Consider the following 17,055-nt stretch of genomic DNA (forward strand, 5'->3'; position numbering starts at 1 on the left):
AATTGGCAGGCGGATTCTTAACCACTGCCCCACCAGGGAAGTCCCTACAGTAGTGTTTTTCATTTGTACAAGGGAAGAGGGCAGGGATGGCAGGGAGGGAAACAGGCTGGCAAGATATGAAATTGGAGAAATCAGTAGCTCTGAGAAGGAGTAATGAAGAACAATGTAATAATACAGCTCATACCAGAGCAGAAAAAAAAATGTCAGAACATCATAAACAAGGAATCAACAAACTGTTTTTGTTCCTGGGATTGATAAGACAGTAGTTTAATATTTCTGTGGCTACAAAGTTAATAGACAAAACTAGAAATGTAGAAGAAAATCAACTGAAAGTGAAAAACAAACACACCTCTTATCAAACCATAAAGCGCAGAATCATATAATTCAAAGGAATGCTCTTAAGGACTTTCATTACCAGACAAAACAATATGTTTTAAAAGTTACCCAAAAAAAAGCAGAAAAGAAAAATCAAATTAAAAAAAAAATAATAACTACTGATAAATTCAAGAGCTGGCTCTTTTGGAAAAAATATATATAAATTAGCTGAATCACTCTAATTTTAAGTTAACACTAAGAATGAGAAAGATGATATAAAATACACACATGAAGAGAAGGCTTTGAAATAAGGGTTTTCTAGGAAAACAGAAATTACCAGATTTGGCTCAAAATAAACAGGTAAAAACAATGGGGAAAAAAAAGTTGTCCAAAAGCTGCCCACCCCCGAAGTGTCTGGCCCAGGTGATTTCACAAGGGAATTCTGACATTAAACAGAGACAATTCACATGCTATTTACAATGAACTAAAGGCAGGCTTTGGCAAACTAAGGCCTATGGCCAAATCCAGTCTGTGGTCTGTTTTGTAAGGCTTGGGTAGAGAGCTAAGAATGGTTTAGAACCCAGCAGCATAGCTTAAAACAAAGTCTAAGAATCTATCCTAAAAAAATACTAATGCGTGCAAAATACACATACACGTAAGGATATTCACTACAATATGGTATGTGGTAAAATTTATTTATAATCTATGTCAGTCATTAAGTGATCCATATTTTGAAACATTTACTGAACACCTACTATGTATGCTATTCTGTGCACTGGAGATACAAGGGGTAAGAATCTGCTCTCTCCGGTCTTACTTTCTAGTTTGGTGATTCAAATAATAGGTAAATAAAATCATTTCAGATGGTGACAAATGCCATAAATAAAACCAAACAGGACAACATGAAAGGGTGGAAACTACTTTAGAAAGGGTGGAACTACTTTAGATAAGTTGATCACTAAAGGCCTCTCTGAAGAGAGAGCTTCTGACTTGGATCTAAAGGGCAAACAGGCAGCTTCAAGGTTGAAGAAAAACCAAATGCAAAGGACCTCCGGCCCTGATATGCTAACCATGTTCAAAAAAGCTGGGGAAGCAGAAGCTAGTAAGAAAGGGACAGCTGAAGGAGAGAAAGAAGGTTGGATGAGGTGGGCCTATTAGGATTAAAAACTTTATCTTTGAAACAATGGGAAACCACTGAATTCTGAGCAAAGGCTTGTCTTTGTTTTAAAAATAGCATTCTGGGAGTTCCCTGGTGGCCTAGTGGTTAAGATTCTGGGCTTTCACTGCTGTGGCCCAGGTTCAATTCCTGGTCAGAGAACTGAGAACCCTCAAGCTGTGCGGCATGGCCAAAAAAACCACCTATTTTTTATATTACTACCCTGTCTACTATGTACCTAAAAAAATCTAAATCATTAAGGGCTGAGGGTCAGTCTCCAAAATAAAGCTTTTTGAATAACACATCCCCTTTCTCTGTTTAAGGAAAGAGAAAGTAAACATCTCTCTAAATTCAAGGTTCTATAACTGAGCAATGCTGGTAAGAAACTAGCATTTTTTTCACTGAAATTAGATGTAGCAAAACATGCACCTACATTTTCCGAATTTTGAATAAATACATATTACCTTTTTTGACCAAAAAAAAAAAAAGTTAAGATGGAAGAAAGGAAGAAAAAAGAAAAAAAAAAAAGGAAGCCAGTGCTTTTAAAGCCAACAGACTGTTTCCAAAAGGTCCAAGGGAAATTTGGAAGGCAGCAGTTTACCATAATATAAACATCAACTTTTTGAAATGAAAGAATAACAAACAGTGGTAACAAAAAGATGGTTTTCATGAAAGGATAGGTATTGTAGGCGGAAAATTTGTGGGAAAAAAAATCTGTAAGAGATTTCCACATCAAGAGGAGATTAGGTACCACCTCTAAAATTCCATCAGTGCCAAAAATTGTAAGATTCTAAGGTGACTCACCTACGATTACAAAATAATTAAAAGTATTTGATACCAAAAATATTAAGTATTTAAAATCTAGTATTTAAAATCTAGTATATTTGGGGGGGAGGGAGGAACCTCATACTTTTGCAAATCACCAATTTGCAAAATTCAATTAAATGACAGAATCATAATCTTTCAGGTCTCCATGGGCTTCTAGGTATCCAGCCTCTGTTTACCTCCTTCCTCCTTATTCTTATGGTGATTGTTTAGTTCCTCTGGGAAACACAGCACAATGTCCCACTCAAATTGTTAACATTAAAAAGAAACTGCAACCATTTCCAGATGAGCCTGCTGGACACATTCAACAAATGTTTTATTGAACAAATATAGGAAGAATATATACTAATAACAGTCAAGTATCACATACAAATATAAAAATAAAGAGCTTCTGTGTAAACCATTTTCACTGGTTTCTGTGACTGACATCTGCCTCATTTTTTTTCCTATCCCTCTACATAAATGTTAGCTGCTTTTGTCAGCTCTCTTCTCTATGTGCTTACCTCTTTAGCCATCTCATCTACTGTTCACTGCTTCAGTAAGGATAATTCCCAACCAAATCCTTCCTTCAAGCTACAATCTTTAGACATTCATTTTTAATTGCGTATAGAACAAAACATCTTCACTTAAGTTTCTTGACAGAACTACGCACTAAAAATGTTTAATTCCGCCATCCACGCAAAAAAAATATTTACCCAGTGCCTACTAATCAGGCACTACTAGGAACAAATGAAAAAGAGACATGCTGATCTCATCAACTGAGTGGAGACTTGAGAAGGCTGGAAAAGATTTGCAAAGAACTGGGAGAAAAGACAGCCAACTAGTAAAACGAGGCATTGACAGGCAGCACTGAAACCTGAGTAGAAGCTGGAAACCGGGAATATACAGTATTCCCAAGCCTGTGCAGTTTGAAGACTGTTAACAATGTCCAGCAGCATGTCTAGGAGTAGGGAGTGGTGGGAGGCACAAAGCAGCTGGATCGAATAAGAAATTAGAGTTGCGCCAGGCAGGTGTAAAGAAAAGCAAGGGAGATGAGGATACTGCCAGGAGAATGGTTAGATTAACATTTCATGGAAGTCTAAATCAGAGAGTGAAGTAAGACAAGCTGGAAAAAAATAAGGAGGAGAGGAGAAGGAACTGGAAATTTCAAAAAGATTGAATAAAAGCTCTTAACAGTAGTGATTATTGAATGCTTGCTGAGTCAAGCTTACTATGGATTGCTCTGTTCATTTAATAAAAACAGCAGGAGAAAATGTACTGAATGAAAAGTGGAGGCATAGGAGCTTGTGATTTGAATGTAACGTTTCAGGTAATGACAGGGTTTAGACCAAGACATTAAAGGTCAAGAACATATGTGTGAGTGTGTGCATAGGTACATGTACACACAGAGAATGGTAAAACAAATACAGCAAACTATTAACAATCAGGGAATATGAATGAACGAATATGGAAATTCTCTGTATTATTTTTACAACATTTCTTTGAGATTAAGACTATCCAACCCCCAAAAAAGTCTAAAAGCTTATCTGTTTTCCCAAACATGTTCTTCCCAATTTCACCATAACCATTTTCCCTAACCTCTAGTTTAAAACCCTGAATAATCTTCTATATTTATTTCTCCCATTTCTAACATAAGGAGGGATCCGATTTCTATACATTCTAATTTTGTAATGTCTCTTGAAGCCAATTTTTTAAAATCTGAGCTCTAGAGATTTAGAATGTAAAAATATCAGACTGGAAATAAGAAGAGCTCAAAGCCCAAGTCACCAAAACTTACCCAATGAAGAAACAACCTTAGAGAAGTAAAACTCATAAGGCTAGGAAGTGATGGAGCCGAGATTACTGTCAAAGCCAGTAACCAAGATAACCTCACCGTATGAAAATCAGAACTCAATTTTCATTATAGAAGAGATAAGCATAAAACCTTTAAAATACGTAATAAATAACATGTCATTTGAGGTTAAGAGATTTTAAAAGATTCAAGTTTTTCGTATCAAAACTTACTCTGGGGACTTCCCTGGTGGTGCAGTGGTTAAGAATCCTCCTGCCAATGCAGGGGACACGGGTTCAAGCCCTGGTCCGGGAAGATCCCACATGCCACGGAGCAACTAAGCCAGTGTGCCACAACTACTGAGCCTATGCTCTAGAGCCCACCAGCCACAACTACTGAGCCCACGTGCCACAACTTCTGAAGCCCGCGCACCTAGAGCCTGTGCTCCACAAGAAGAGAAGCCACCGCAATGAGAAGCCCGTGCACTGCAATGAAGAGTAGCCCCTGCTTGCTGCAACTAGAGAAAGCCCGCGAGCAGCAATGAAGACCCAACACAGGCAAAAAATTAATTAATTAAAAAAAAAACTTACTCCGTTACAATATAGAGTTGAATATCAAGGATAAAAAAATTAAAGCAACAAAACATAGTAATATCTCAATTAATGAATGTATTCCAACTGTTGTAGAAATATTATTTTGAAGTGTAACAATGTAAAAAGCATAAAAATCAATGCACTATAGACTGTAAAAGAGGGGGTTACTATGAACTGAACTGTGTCCCCCCAAAATTCATATGTTGAAGCCCTAACTACCAATGTAATAGAAAGTATTTGGAGCTGGGACCTTTGGGAGGTAATTAGGGTTAAATGAAGTGATGAACGTGGGGCCTCATAATGGGATTAGTTCTCTTATAAGAGGAAGAGACATCAGAGCTCTACTCAGCCATGCGAGGACTCAGCTAGAAGGCATTCAGCCAAACCCGACTACACTGGCACCGTGATCTTGGACTTCCAGCCTTCAGAACTGTGAAAAATAACTTTGTTTTTTAAGCCACCTTGCCTATGGTATTTTCTCATGGTAGCTAACAAAGATAGAGGGGATTGATGTATTAACTTCAGAAAACAGCATTTTATAACTCAAATTTTAACTCATTTAAAATAAAAAGTCAAGACATTCACCACACTCCTCTGAGTTCCAGGTCAATCAGCATTCACAAAATATTACCTTTCTAAAAAATTTTTTTAAATTAATTTTTATTGGAGTATAGTTGATTTATAATGTAAAATATTACCTTTCTAAAAAGTTTACTTTTGACTAACTCCCCCCCCGCAGTTTGACTTTAAACACATTAATCAAAGTACTAGTCTTTATACACTCCTCCTTAAATACAAATAGGATCATATAATATTTGAGGCTGAAAATTATTTTATATTCAAGTAAGTCAATATGAAGTAATGTGACCAGAAAAACTAATATATTGGACCCTGTCCTTTTCAAAGCCTTTTGTCAAAAACTTGAATAAAGACCTGGAAAGTAGACACCACATATGACACAAACATCTGAAAGAGTAACAATGCGCTTAACGACTTTCTTAAGATTTAATGACTTTCTTGGAATGCTGGATAAAATTAAATTGGATTTAAGAATAAGTAGTGGGCTTCCCTGGTGGCGCAGTGGTTGAGAGTCCACCTGCCGATGCAGGGGACACAGGTTCGTGCCCTGGTCCGGGAAGATCCCATGTGCCGCGGAGCGGCTGGGCCCGTGAGCCATGGCCGCTGAGCCTGCGCATCCGCTCCGCAACGGGAGAGGCCACAACAGTGAGAGGCCCACGTACCAAAAAAAGAAAAAAAAAAAAAAGAATAGGTAGTTAGTCATAGCTCAAGAACTGAATTTCATACAGAATACAGACCCAGCCTGTTCATATAAAACAGGACAGTTAGTAACAGCTAGTAGTGTGACAGCACTGCTTTACAAAAATTGCTACTTTGATAGAAATCTAATGCACAAATCTAGAATTGTGACAGTTCTACTGAATCTTGTGTTTATCACATTGTTTAGAGCATTACGCTCAATTCTGGTCTTCATTAAGACAAACATTAAAAACAAACTAAATTGGATACAGAAGAAAAATTTCGTAACTGTTCAGTTTACCCATAGGTGGAAACAAGTTATATCTTAAACTCATTCTCTACTTTCACCATTAGCCAAGCAACCCAAAGAGCTGTGAAATGAAGTGATAAGTAATTTTCCTGAGGCACAAAATGCCACAATGCCATGAGGTATGTGAGAGAAGGATGCTTCTAGGAAATAAGCTTAGACATCTCTCCCTATCTCTCCTGCTGTCTCATCCTCAGAGTTTGTTTTGCTTTTTAAAGAAACAGTAACTCTCGTGAAGAGATACATAACTGTTTCTTTGTGGGGGAAAAAAGAGCTCTGAAAAGAAAGCCAAATCCTCATGCAGATGATGGAAGCCAAGTGAAAGTGAAGAGGTTTGAATGCTATCATGGTGTTCAAATATTTGGAAATGTAGAAGATCTTAAAATGACTGTTAAAGGTTGACTACAGTGTCTTCCTGGGCACCACATATGTTCAAGCAACAGCAAGATAAGCCTTTATCAAAAATATTTTAAAAGGTAACTTCTGCTTTGAGTGAGAGGTTGAACTGGTCAACTTCTAAGGTCACTTCCATTGCTAACTGTTATAATCACTTAGTTATTCAGAGTGACATAACACTATTTGCAGCAACATGGATGGACCTAGAGATAATCATACTAAGTGAAGTAAATCAGACAAAGACAAATATATGATATCACTTACATGTGAGATATCACTTTCTGTGAGAAAGACTCACAGACATAGAAAACAAACATGGTTACCAACAAGGAAAGGGTGGGGGGATAAGTTAGGAGTTTGGGATTAACAGATACACACTACTATATATATAAGAGAAACAACAAGGATCTACTGTACAGCACAGGGAACTATATTCACCATCTTGTAATAACCCATAATGGAAAAAAATCTGAAAAAGAATATATATATATGTGTATAACTGAGTCACTTTGCTATACACCTGAAACTAATACAACATTGTAAATCAACCACACTTCAATAAAAAATAAATTAAAAAAATAAAGTTAGAGTGACATCCAATATTTTTAAGATCATCTGCTATTATAATAGTAAAGCTAAGAATATCACCACGTTGACTGCCTCTACTACAAATAGCACTACAGCAAAAGCATTAAAAATTGTTATTTTTAAAAACAAAGTGTAATACCAATAAATCTGTTGCAGTTTTAATCAAAATGGTAGAAGGGCTCAGACTGTTCTTAGAAACTGAAATATGTGAATTAAGTTTCTGGGGCCAAGAAAGCCTTATCAGAAAAGAAATGTAGCTATCAAATCTTCTGTATTATAAATTACTATCCCAGCAAAGTAAAGCTGTGTGTCTATCACTTTACTCTATAAGGTGACTGCCAGAGCACTCTTTTGGACAACTTGTAGTATTTTAAAACTGTTCGTATTACACAATTACTTCTCTTACAACAGATTCAGTTTAAATCCCAGCTCTAACATTTAGTAGCGACGTGTTTTTATAGCATAATTGTGGCATACACATATTTATGGCATAAGCATTTCCAGTCATTAAATATAATCCTGAATTTTTATTTCCTCATCTGTTGGCTATATCTTCTAGTCTGTTGTGAGATTTAAGCGTGTATAAAGCTTTAGATGGTGTCTGGTACTTAATAATGAGCTTAATAAACGGTAATAACATTTTCAAAACTAATGCATAAATAAGTTCTTAGTCAACTTTATTTTTTAAAGGCAAGTATGCTGGATTTTATGGGAGAAAAAGAGAAGCATTCTGTTCAAGATGCTCATCCAACATCATGAATTATTCTAAACCTTTCATATAACTAAAGGGCTGCCTTTAAGGGTTGGAATTGTAAGTTTAAATTTTTAAGTGTAGAGAATGGGTTAGCATCCCTCCCCACCAAGCACTGGCTCTATTCCTCTACCATTAAAACTATCTGTCTTGAGACATGTTAACCTACCCATCTCTTTCTCCTACTTCCTACTTTGATTTTTTTCCATGTTTTCAAATTTGTCATAAATATAACTATACAACCAAAGAAATTTATTTATTTATTTTTTGGTCAGGTCAGGAAATCAAGCAATCAGCACATATAAGCTATTCTTGACTTTTCAATCCTTACTCAATAGCTCTTTCTTCATCAGGAGAGATATTTTGTGTCTCCAAAATGTCAGAAGACTCTGATTCTACAGTTGGGAGATATTTCATCTTTCTACATTCTGTATCCTAATTGTGGTGTGGGCTACATGTAACTACACATATCAAAAAATCCAATTTTTCTTAATCAAAATTTTAACACTTATACAGCAATGTAACCAACCTTCCACATCTCTGTCAAAAGGCTTATTTCAATAACATCCTTTCCCTGCTTTTAAAATAAAATTTCTCTATCTGTCCCATTTCAGAAGTAATTCTTCATATTATGTTCAATTAAGATCTACAAAGTTTAAACCTAACATTAAAAACAGTTACTTAGGGCTTCCCTGGTGGCGCAGTGGTTGACAGTCCGCCTGCCGATGCAGGGGACACGGGTTCGTGCCCCGGTCCGGGAGGATCCCACATGCCGCAGAGCGGCTGGGCCCGTGAGCCATGGCCGCTGAGCCTGTGCTCCGCGACGGGAGAGACCACAGCAGTGAGAGGCCCGCATACCGCAAAAACAACAACGACGACAAAAAACAAAACAAAACAAAAAAACCCCAGTTTCTTAAAAATACAGGCCAAGGGACTTCCCTGGTGGCACAGTGGTTAAGAATCCACCTGCCTGGACCTAGAGTCTGTCATACAGAGTGAAGTAAGTCAGAAAGAGAAAAACAAATACCGTATGCTAACACATATATATGGAATCTAAGGAAAAAAAAAAAAGGTCATGAAGAACCTAGGGGTAAGACGGGAATAAAGACACACCTACTAGAGAATGGACTTGAGGATATGGGGAGGGGGAAGGGTAAGCTGTGACAAAGTGAGAGAATGGCATGGACACATATACACTACCAAACGTAAAATAGATAGCTAGTGGGAAGCAGCCGCATGGCACAGGGAGATCAGCTCGGGGCTTTGTGACCACCTAGAGGGGTGGGATAGGGAGGGTGGGAGGGAGGGAGACGCAAGAGGGAAGAGATATGGTAACATATGTATATGTATAACTGATTCACTTTGTTATAAAGCAGAAACTAACACACTGTTGTAAAGCAATTATACTCCAATAAAGGTGTTTAAAAAAAAAAAAAAAGAAATCCACCTGTCAATGCAGGGGACACGGGTTTGATCCCTGGTCCGGGAAGATCCCACATTCTGCGGAGCAACTAAGCCCGTATGCCACAACTACTGAGCCTGAGCTCTAGCGCCCATGAGCCACAGCTACTGAGCCCTCGTGCCACAACTACTGAAGCCCACGCACCTAGAGCCTGTGCTCCACAACAAGAGAAGCCACCGCAATGAGAAGCCCGCGCACCACAACGAAGAGTACCTCCCGCTCGCCACAACTAGTGAAAGCCTGCACGCAGCAATGAAGACCCAACACAGTCCCAAAAAAAAGTTCAAACATCAAAATAAATAACATTAAAAATATATACAAATATAGGCCAAGCAATAATAGTCATATTGCCAAAAATATAAATTGTAATTGCAACTGAAAAAGTATAAAGTGGTTTTTTTGAAGATTAAAATGTTAAGTATAGTTTTATTCATATATTCTCTTTCCTCTTTGAAAGCTGATAATCTACATATGATATTTTAATAAACATTTGTTTCCAAATTATTAGAAACACTTAATAAGTTATAATGCCCATCTTTAAAATACACTGGATAAACTAGAATTCTGTACTTGCTGTTGGGCAGCTACTTAACCCATTTTCATAATAAGTTCTAAGCTTTCTGTTCCTAGTGACCATTTCTCCAGTCTCCCAAATGTTTTTGATGTTGCTCTAAACCCATATCCTTAATATGTCTCCTTAAGGAGCCTTTCAGAGCACTGGCCTCCACAGGGCCTTTGTGCAAATAGAAAAACACACCCTCTGGGAAGATACAGGTACTCATCTTGGTGAGAGGGCTGATGTCTTGTGAGGGAGAAGAGAAGTGGAGGCACAATTTCTGCTGGAGGCCTAGCCAGGGCACAGGACTCTGAAAGCAGATCAAGGGCTAGATTTCAGTCCTTGTTGCCTCCTTCAGCCAGGCATCTTTGTGCAGTGCACAAATGGTACAACCACATACAGCAGCCCTGCACTTTCAGATTATTCATTAGGAAAGGAGGAAGATCGATTATTAACCTCTCTAGACACCCATTCTCTAACTACATATGCACCATGAGGAGATCTTCCAATCTCGTTGAGAACCTATCCTCCCGTAATTCAACTTTCTACTTTTCACGCGTCCCTTTTGTTTTAAATGTGGTTAAGACTCATGTGATATCAAAGAATATTAAACTCAAAAAGTATAAGAAATACATTTAATGTGATCTTTGTAACAATCCTCTAAGATAGGGGAAACCGATATTATCCTTATTTTCCAGATGAATAGTGTATCCACAACTTGAAGAAGCCAAGTCACTTGCCCCCAAGTGACAAAAGGATTAACCCCAGATTTTCAAACTCCTAGTCCAGAGCTCATTTTGAGTATTCAACACACCTAAAAATCAAGAGGTCTCACTACTTATTCCTCCCTGCTTATAACCTTTCAGCCTCATTAATTGACTTAAATTCTCTTAGGGTCACCAAGGATCACTCAAGCCAAATCCAAGAGCCCTATCTCACATATTTTTCTGAACTCTGCTACATTTGGCTGTCACAATCCTATTTTAGAGATTTTCCTTTTCCACCCTGATTTCTGTAGTGACTTCTTTCTTAAGTTAGTCATTCTTGTTCTCCTTCTCTTGCCATAGATTATCTTAGACATCCTGTTACATTTCTCTGTCTAAATAAACCCACTCCACTTTGCAGTTCATCCTGGAAATGGTTGTCCCAAGTATGTAGTTAAGGCTCTAATTTATATCTCTACTCCTGTAATGCTGCAATTTCCTGTTTGATGAATCTATTCTATTTTTAGGCTTTCATCACTTCTGGCCTTCATTAATTCCAACTGCTGCCTGAGCCTATGCAGTATTCATTTCTTATAGCAGTTATGTCCCAAAGGGTAGGATACAAATGAGTACTGATGGTATATTAGATGATTTTAAGTAGTCCATAGAGGAATATTTAAAATTACATGTTTAACACATGTTGGGGGGAAAAAACTCTAACACCAAATAATCACATAAATTTTTCTTTTAAACTCACTTAATTAAAAGATAGGAAGCTAAATTAAACAAAAATATTGACAGATGGTTTGAAGATAAAGCAAAAATTGTGAATGACTGAAGTTTGAGAAACACTGGCCACTGGGAAATCCATGTAGCATAGACGTTAAGCACTCAGGCTCTGGGTCAATAATCTGAATCTCACCTTCTAGCTAAGTAACTTTGAACAAATTACTACATCTCTTTAAATCCAGTTTTCTAGTTGTGTAATGGGAATAAAATAATCCACATTCTAGGCTTATTGTATGGAATGAAAGAGATAATCCTCAAAGTGTTCTTAGCTCAGTGCCTGGCATGGTAAGTGCTCACTAAATATTAATAATTACAATTATTCTTAGTCTCTCCTGGCCATCATGCCTTTACTTGTAACCAACTGGGTACTCGACCTATATACTATGGACAATTTTCCATATATGAATTTTCTGCCCCAAATTTCCATTACCTGTCTGTATATCTTTATTTTTATATTCTGGTATGAATCCAAAGATCACATGATAACTTTTAATATTAATCCTTAAGACTGTGAACATCTCGGCAGTACGAACCAAAAGCCATTTTCCTCTCATGCACTGTGCCTTACAAAATTAAAAGAATCTGTAATGTTTGTTGAATAAATCTAAAAATTAGTAAGGATAATCTGATGCAAAGAAATCTCACAATGTACAGAACATAAACACAAACTATTTGAAAGCATCTGATACTATTCTAATAGGTAAATAAAGGGGGAAAAATGACTGGGGTATTCTTTTGCTCCACTAAGGCATTTGTCAGTTGAACCTTAGTTGTGGGTCTAATCTTTCTGTTTCCTAATCTCATTTATTCAATAACATATAATAAACTCTAGATACATGCGAACCACTGTACAAAGTGATAAGACACGGAAACAGTCTAGTAAAGGAAAACAGACTAATATCAGAAGGCAGACAAGAAACAGAAAACTACTATATAATGTTATGTAAATAATACCCAGTATTGGGGCTTCCCTGGTTGGCGCAGTGGTTTAGAATATGCCTGCCAATGCAGGGGACACGGGTTCAAGCCCTGGTCCGGGAAGATCCCACATGCCGCGGAGCAACTAAGCCGCCCATGTGCCACAACTACTGAGCCTGTGCTCTAGAGCCCGTGAACCACAACTATTGAGCCCGCATGCCACAACTACTGAAGCCCACATGCCCAGAGCCCGTGCTCTGCAACGAGAAGCCACCACAATGAGAAGCCTGTGCATCGCGACGAAGAGTAGCCCCCGCTCGCCGCAACTAGAGAAAGCCCATGCGCAGCAACAAAGACCCAACGTAGCCAAAATTAAATAAATTAAAAAAAAACACCCAATAGTGTTTTTTTAATACTAGATGTGCTTCACAATTGCTGATTATGTCCTGCTCTTCTTTAATATAGAGCACCTAGCAGCACCACACATGGGTGAGTACATTACATTAACAGTAATAATTCCACTGCTATCTTGTGTTCAACTCTAGGTATAGGCTAACCACATAAAAGTTTCTGTCAACTAGACAACTGTTGAAACTCAGTAATAGTCCTTGTTCTGATTTGCCAGAAAATATGTGCACACAAAGCCCCCAAAATGTGACAGGCATTCTGTCAATCTAGAGCAAAATAATGACTAGAAATATAACTGGCAAAAGGGTCAGACTACATTTAGCCTTTGGGGAAGGGGGGAGGACACACATACAATAAAAACTTTACTGAAATCACCCTCTCTAGAGAACACTTTTACCCCCAAAGATGTCCTGACTGATGCATCAATGGCATTATTGAGAATTTTTAAATGTTATGACTCAAAACTAAGTTATTAATTCTCAAGACTTCGAAGCAACAGTTAACACAGACTGAGACAAGCTTTCATTGTGTCAGCCTATTCATAAGATGACAAGGCTCGCTTTACTGAAAGTATATTAGTCATAACTCAGGCAGACACAACTTTTGGATCTCCTTCATGGTAAGAATAGGGTTCTATACCAGTTTGTGTCAACATTTTATGAATGATCAATTCGTGCCTTACACAAATATGGCATAAATAGCATCTGAAAAACGAGTTCCTCAACTGAATTACAAACTGAAGTGGTGTTTGGGGTCTGGGGGAAGAAGGAAACCACTTGGAGGGAGAGGAGGACATAATATAATCTTCAAAGACATTTTACCATAAGGATGGTGGGGTGGGGTAGGGGTAGAGGGGAGACAGGGACTTTGAATGAGGCAGAACTTCTGTATTTTCAGCTATGCCCAATATACTGATCACAGGGGTACTGACTCTAGAACATGAAGAAATCTTTAAGAAACAAAACCCAATATATAAGTGTAAAAAAAAAGAAAAAAAAGATATTTAAGTCCAAAAAAGCCTTAAAAAAAAAAAAAGGAAAACTATTTCTTAAGTTCCCAAAGGTATACTCCATTCTGAGAATATACAGGTTACCCACTGCTTGGAAGAAGAGTATTTTCTTCTACCAGTATTCTGTCATTCTCCTTCCACTACTAGTTGACCTTTTACTATGTACTGAGCACAGTAATAAGCTCTTTACATACATTATCTGTGATAAACCTACAGCAAGCCTTTGAAGGAGTTACTACTATTATCATCTCCATTTTACAGATGAGGAAATATTTTATCAATAATATAGGCCAGATATCAAAATTTAAAACTTATCTGTCATACCACAGCATTTGAGTTTTACTCGACTGGCTTTTCTATCCCCAGAGTAGCTATAATGTATTTTTTACACCTTGGAACACTTCAACCTTCACATGCAACCATGTTTCTATACTAAGTCAAGGAAAACAAAAACTAGGTTAATAATGCTGTATCTTATTTAGGTCCTATAGTTTGCAAAATTACAAGAAACAGGGAGGCAGTTCGACAGCTTAGAGCATCCCCTTTGCGTTTAGACAACCTGGGTTTGAATCTATACAGCACCATCAATAACTGCTGTGTGACCTTGGTCAAACTACTTTAATTTCTCAGATTTCATTTCCTCATCTGTAAAATGGGGATGATGATAGTACCTCCCTCAAAGGCTTGCTGTAGGATTAACAAAGAGAATGTCTGTAAAGAGCTTATTTATGTGCTCAGTACATGGTAAAAGGTCAACTAGTGGAGGGAAAACAGCCACATACCGAAACACAAAAGTAAAAAGTCTATATTCTGAAAATTCCATTATGGAAAAGGAGAGAATTACTCGTTGACTATATGCTAGAAACTCAAATTCAACCTATTCCTTTTTTTAGGGGATCAATGCATTTGAAGTGAACCAGAAAAGATGCTGCAGTGCATTTATGACACACACCTAAAAATGGCTCCAGTCTGAGCAGTATCTTAATTACCAACAGAGGAGGTTAATCTACTTCTAACAAATGCTGGAGTTGGGCTTAGTGGGCGTTTAAGTATCACCCTATCATTTTTATTTGCGGGAATAAGCTATCAAGCATTTAATCAAAAATCCCGATTCTTCTGGGGGCATTCCAAATGAAAATCTTACAGCACAGTTGCCTACTGTACAATTCTAAGTACCCTGGCGAGGTATTAATCTATGGACATAGTCTGAAGATCGGTCAATGCGGAAATCCGGCTAGCCTTAGAAGCCAGCAAACATCAGACACGTCGGAAACCTCAAAAGAATCTCAGATCAAGTCAAAACATATACACATCCCTTTAAAGGAATTAACATCCCTTTAAAGGAATTAGACACATTCCTCTCAAGGGAAGGAAGAATTTATCAGTGCTCCTATTGGCCCCCTATGCCCTTTTCTTCAAGCCCTAAAGTGGGGCCTTTACCGTAACACCAACACTAATGCTATCTCAAAGAGAGAAAGCTGCGGAGTGAGATTCACCAAGCAGGTTAGCGGATGCAGAGGCCTAGGGTGAGAAAAGACTATCCGAACCCGCCTCTGGAGTTGGGGAAGCACGTCCCTAGCGGAAGTAGGACTGGTCCTCATTCCCCGAAGAGCCTCTCACCGAGCCCGGCCTTTAACCCGGTCTCTCCCGCACACTACTCATTGCAATTTTCACCCTCACTAAACATGAAGAAGAGGTAGGCATTAAAGAGCCTAGATGAGCCTCTGAGTTGTTTGGGGGGACACATACCCACACTAGGAAAAGAGACCGCGCACCCGCCTATCCCGCGGGAAGGAAACTCCCTTCCCTTACCCGGCAACGCGCGTAATCCCCCTACAGGGCCTGAGTGGGAGGAGGCCGACGGGTCCGGAACTCCCGCTGCAGACCACATGGGGCGGGTCTGACTCCGGTTTTTCCCGCTCCCCAAGCAGGAGGCCGAGGCTCCCCCAGAAGCAGAGATGATGGTAGCCAAAGAGAAAAAGAGGATGCCCGGACCCAAGGCCCTCTCCACGCGGCTCCCTCGTCTCTGGGCGGCAGGTCGGCGTGTGCTCCCACGCCCCGGGCCGCCCCACGCCAGCCCTCCCGGATAGGGCCCGCTTTGATCGCAGCTCCTACGCCCTCGCTTTCCTTACCGGCCAGGATGAGTGTCAAGCTGAGTGTGCCTGCGCGCTTCGAGGGGCTCCGCAGAGCTCTGATAGGGGGAAGGGGAAGGGGAAATTAGGGGTAGGGGGCGGCTGTAAGGACCCCGGGCCCCAGAGAGCCGAAGCTGCGGATGGACAAACCGCCAAAGCACTTTCGCTCCTTCTCGAGAGGGAAATAGCGAGCGAGAAAAAGAAGCAAGATGGCGGCTAGCCAGCCCCTACGTACGACGTCATGCGGCGGCGTACGTAAGGCAAATCCCCGCAAGACCGCCCCCCGGCGCAGAGACGGCCGGATCACGTGAGGTCTCCGTGACGACCCAACCTCGACGGAAGGCGACGGCGCCGCTTGCTGGACCGAGGGAGTTCCTGCGATCAGAGCTCAAGATGCAGGGTGAAGATTTCGCCTGAGATCTCTCCAGGAACTCTTAGAGACCTCATTACAGGTTGTTATGCCTCACGGAAGTGAGCACTCTTGTAGGTGCTGGATAGTTGTGTGAATTGGTTAAAACAACACTTTGGCAGTGTGTATCAAAATAAAACTATGCATAATCTTTAACCTTGGTATTTGGCAGTATCAGTATTTTCTAGAAATGTACATACACAATACTCAGTATTCATAATACCAAAACCTGTTTGTTAATAAAGATACAGAGATAAATGCATTATGTTACACCAATATTATGGAATATTTGGAAGCCATTAAATTCAGAATAATGTTTAAGGACAAGGGAATGCTTAAGCCATAATACGCTTATGCCCTAAATATGCTATTAAAAACACACATATATGCATAGTCATAGAAAAAAAAAAGACTTTAAAATGTACTCTGGGGCTTCCCTGGTGGCGCAGTGGTTGGGAGTCCGCCTGCCGATGCAGGGGAGGCGGGTTCGTGACCCGGTCCGGGAAGATCCCACATGCCGCGGAGCGGCTGGGCCCGTCAGCCGTGGCCGCTGAGCCTGCGCGTCCGGAGCCTGTGCGCCACAATGGGAGAGGCCACAACAGTGAGAGGCCCGCATACCGCAAAAAAAAAAAAAAAAAGTACTCTGAAATGTTTATAATGCTAAATACTTTAACAATAGTTTTCTTAGAGCCATCAGATGTTTAAAAAT

General features: G+C 39.4%; 1 protein-coding gene across 10 annotated transcripts in view; it reads right to left on the minus strand.

Moving 5' to 3' along the window:
* PRRC2C (proline rich coiled-coil 2C) overlaps positions 1–16,151 on the minus strand; it is a 99,853-nt gene extending 83,702 nt beyond the window's left edge. For all 10 annotated transcript variants that reach the window (XM_079935424.1, XM_079935422.1, XM_079935425.1 and 7 more), the window contains exon 1: positions 15,938–16,151. The gene's annotated coding sequence lies outside the window, so the exon portion shown is untranslated. The remainder of the gene's footprint in view (positions 1–15,937) is intronic.
* Positions 16,152–17,055: the final 904 nt, after the last annotated feature.

Source organism: Stenella coeruleoalba, assembly GCF_951394435.1.
Source record: "Stenella coeruleoalba genome assembly, chromosome: 1".
NCBI lineage: Eukaryota > Metazoa > Chordata > Mammalia > Artiodactyla > Delphinidae > Stenella > Stenella coeruleoalba.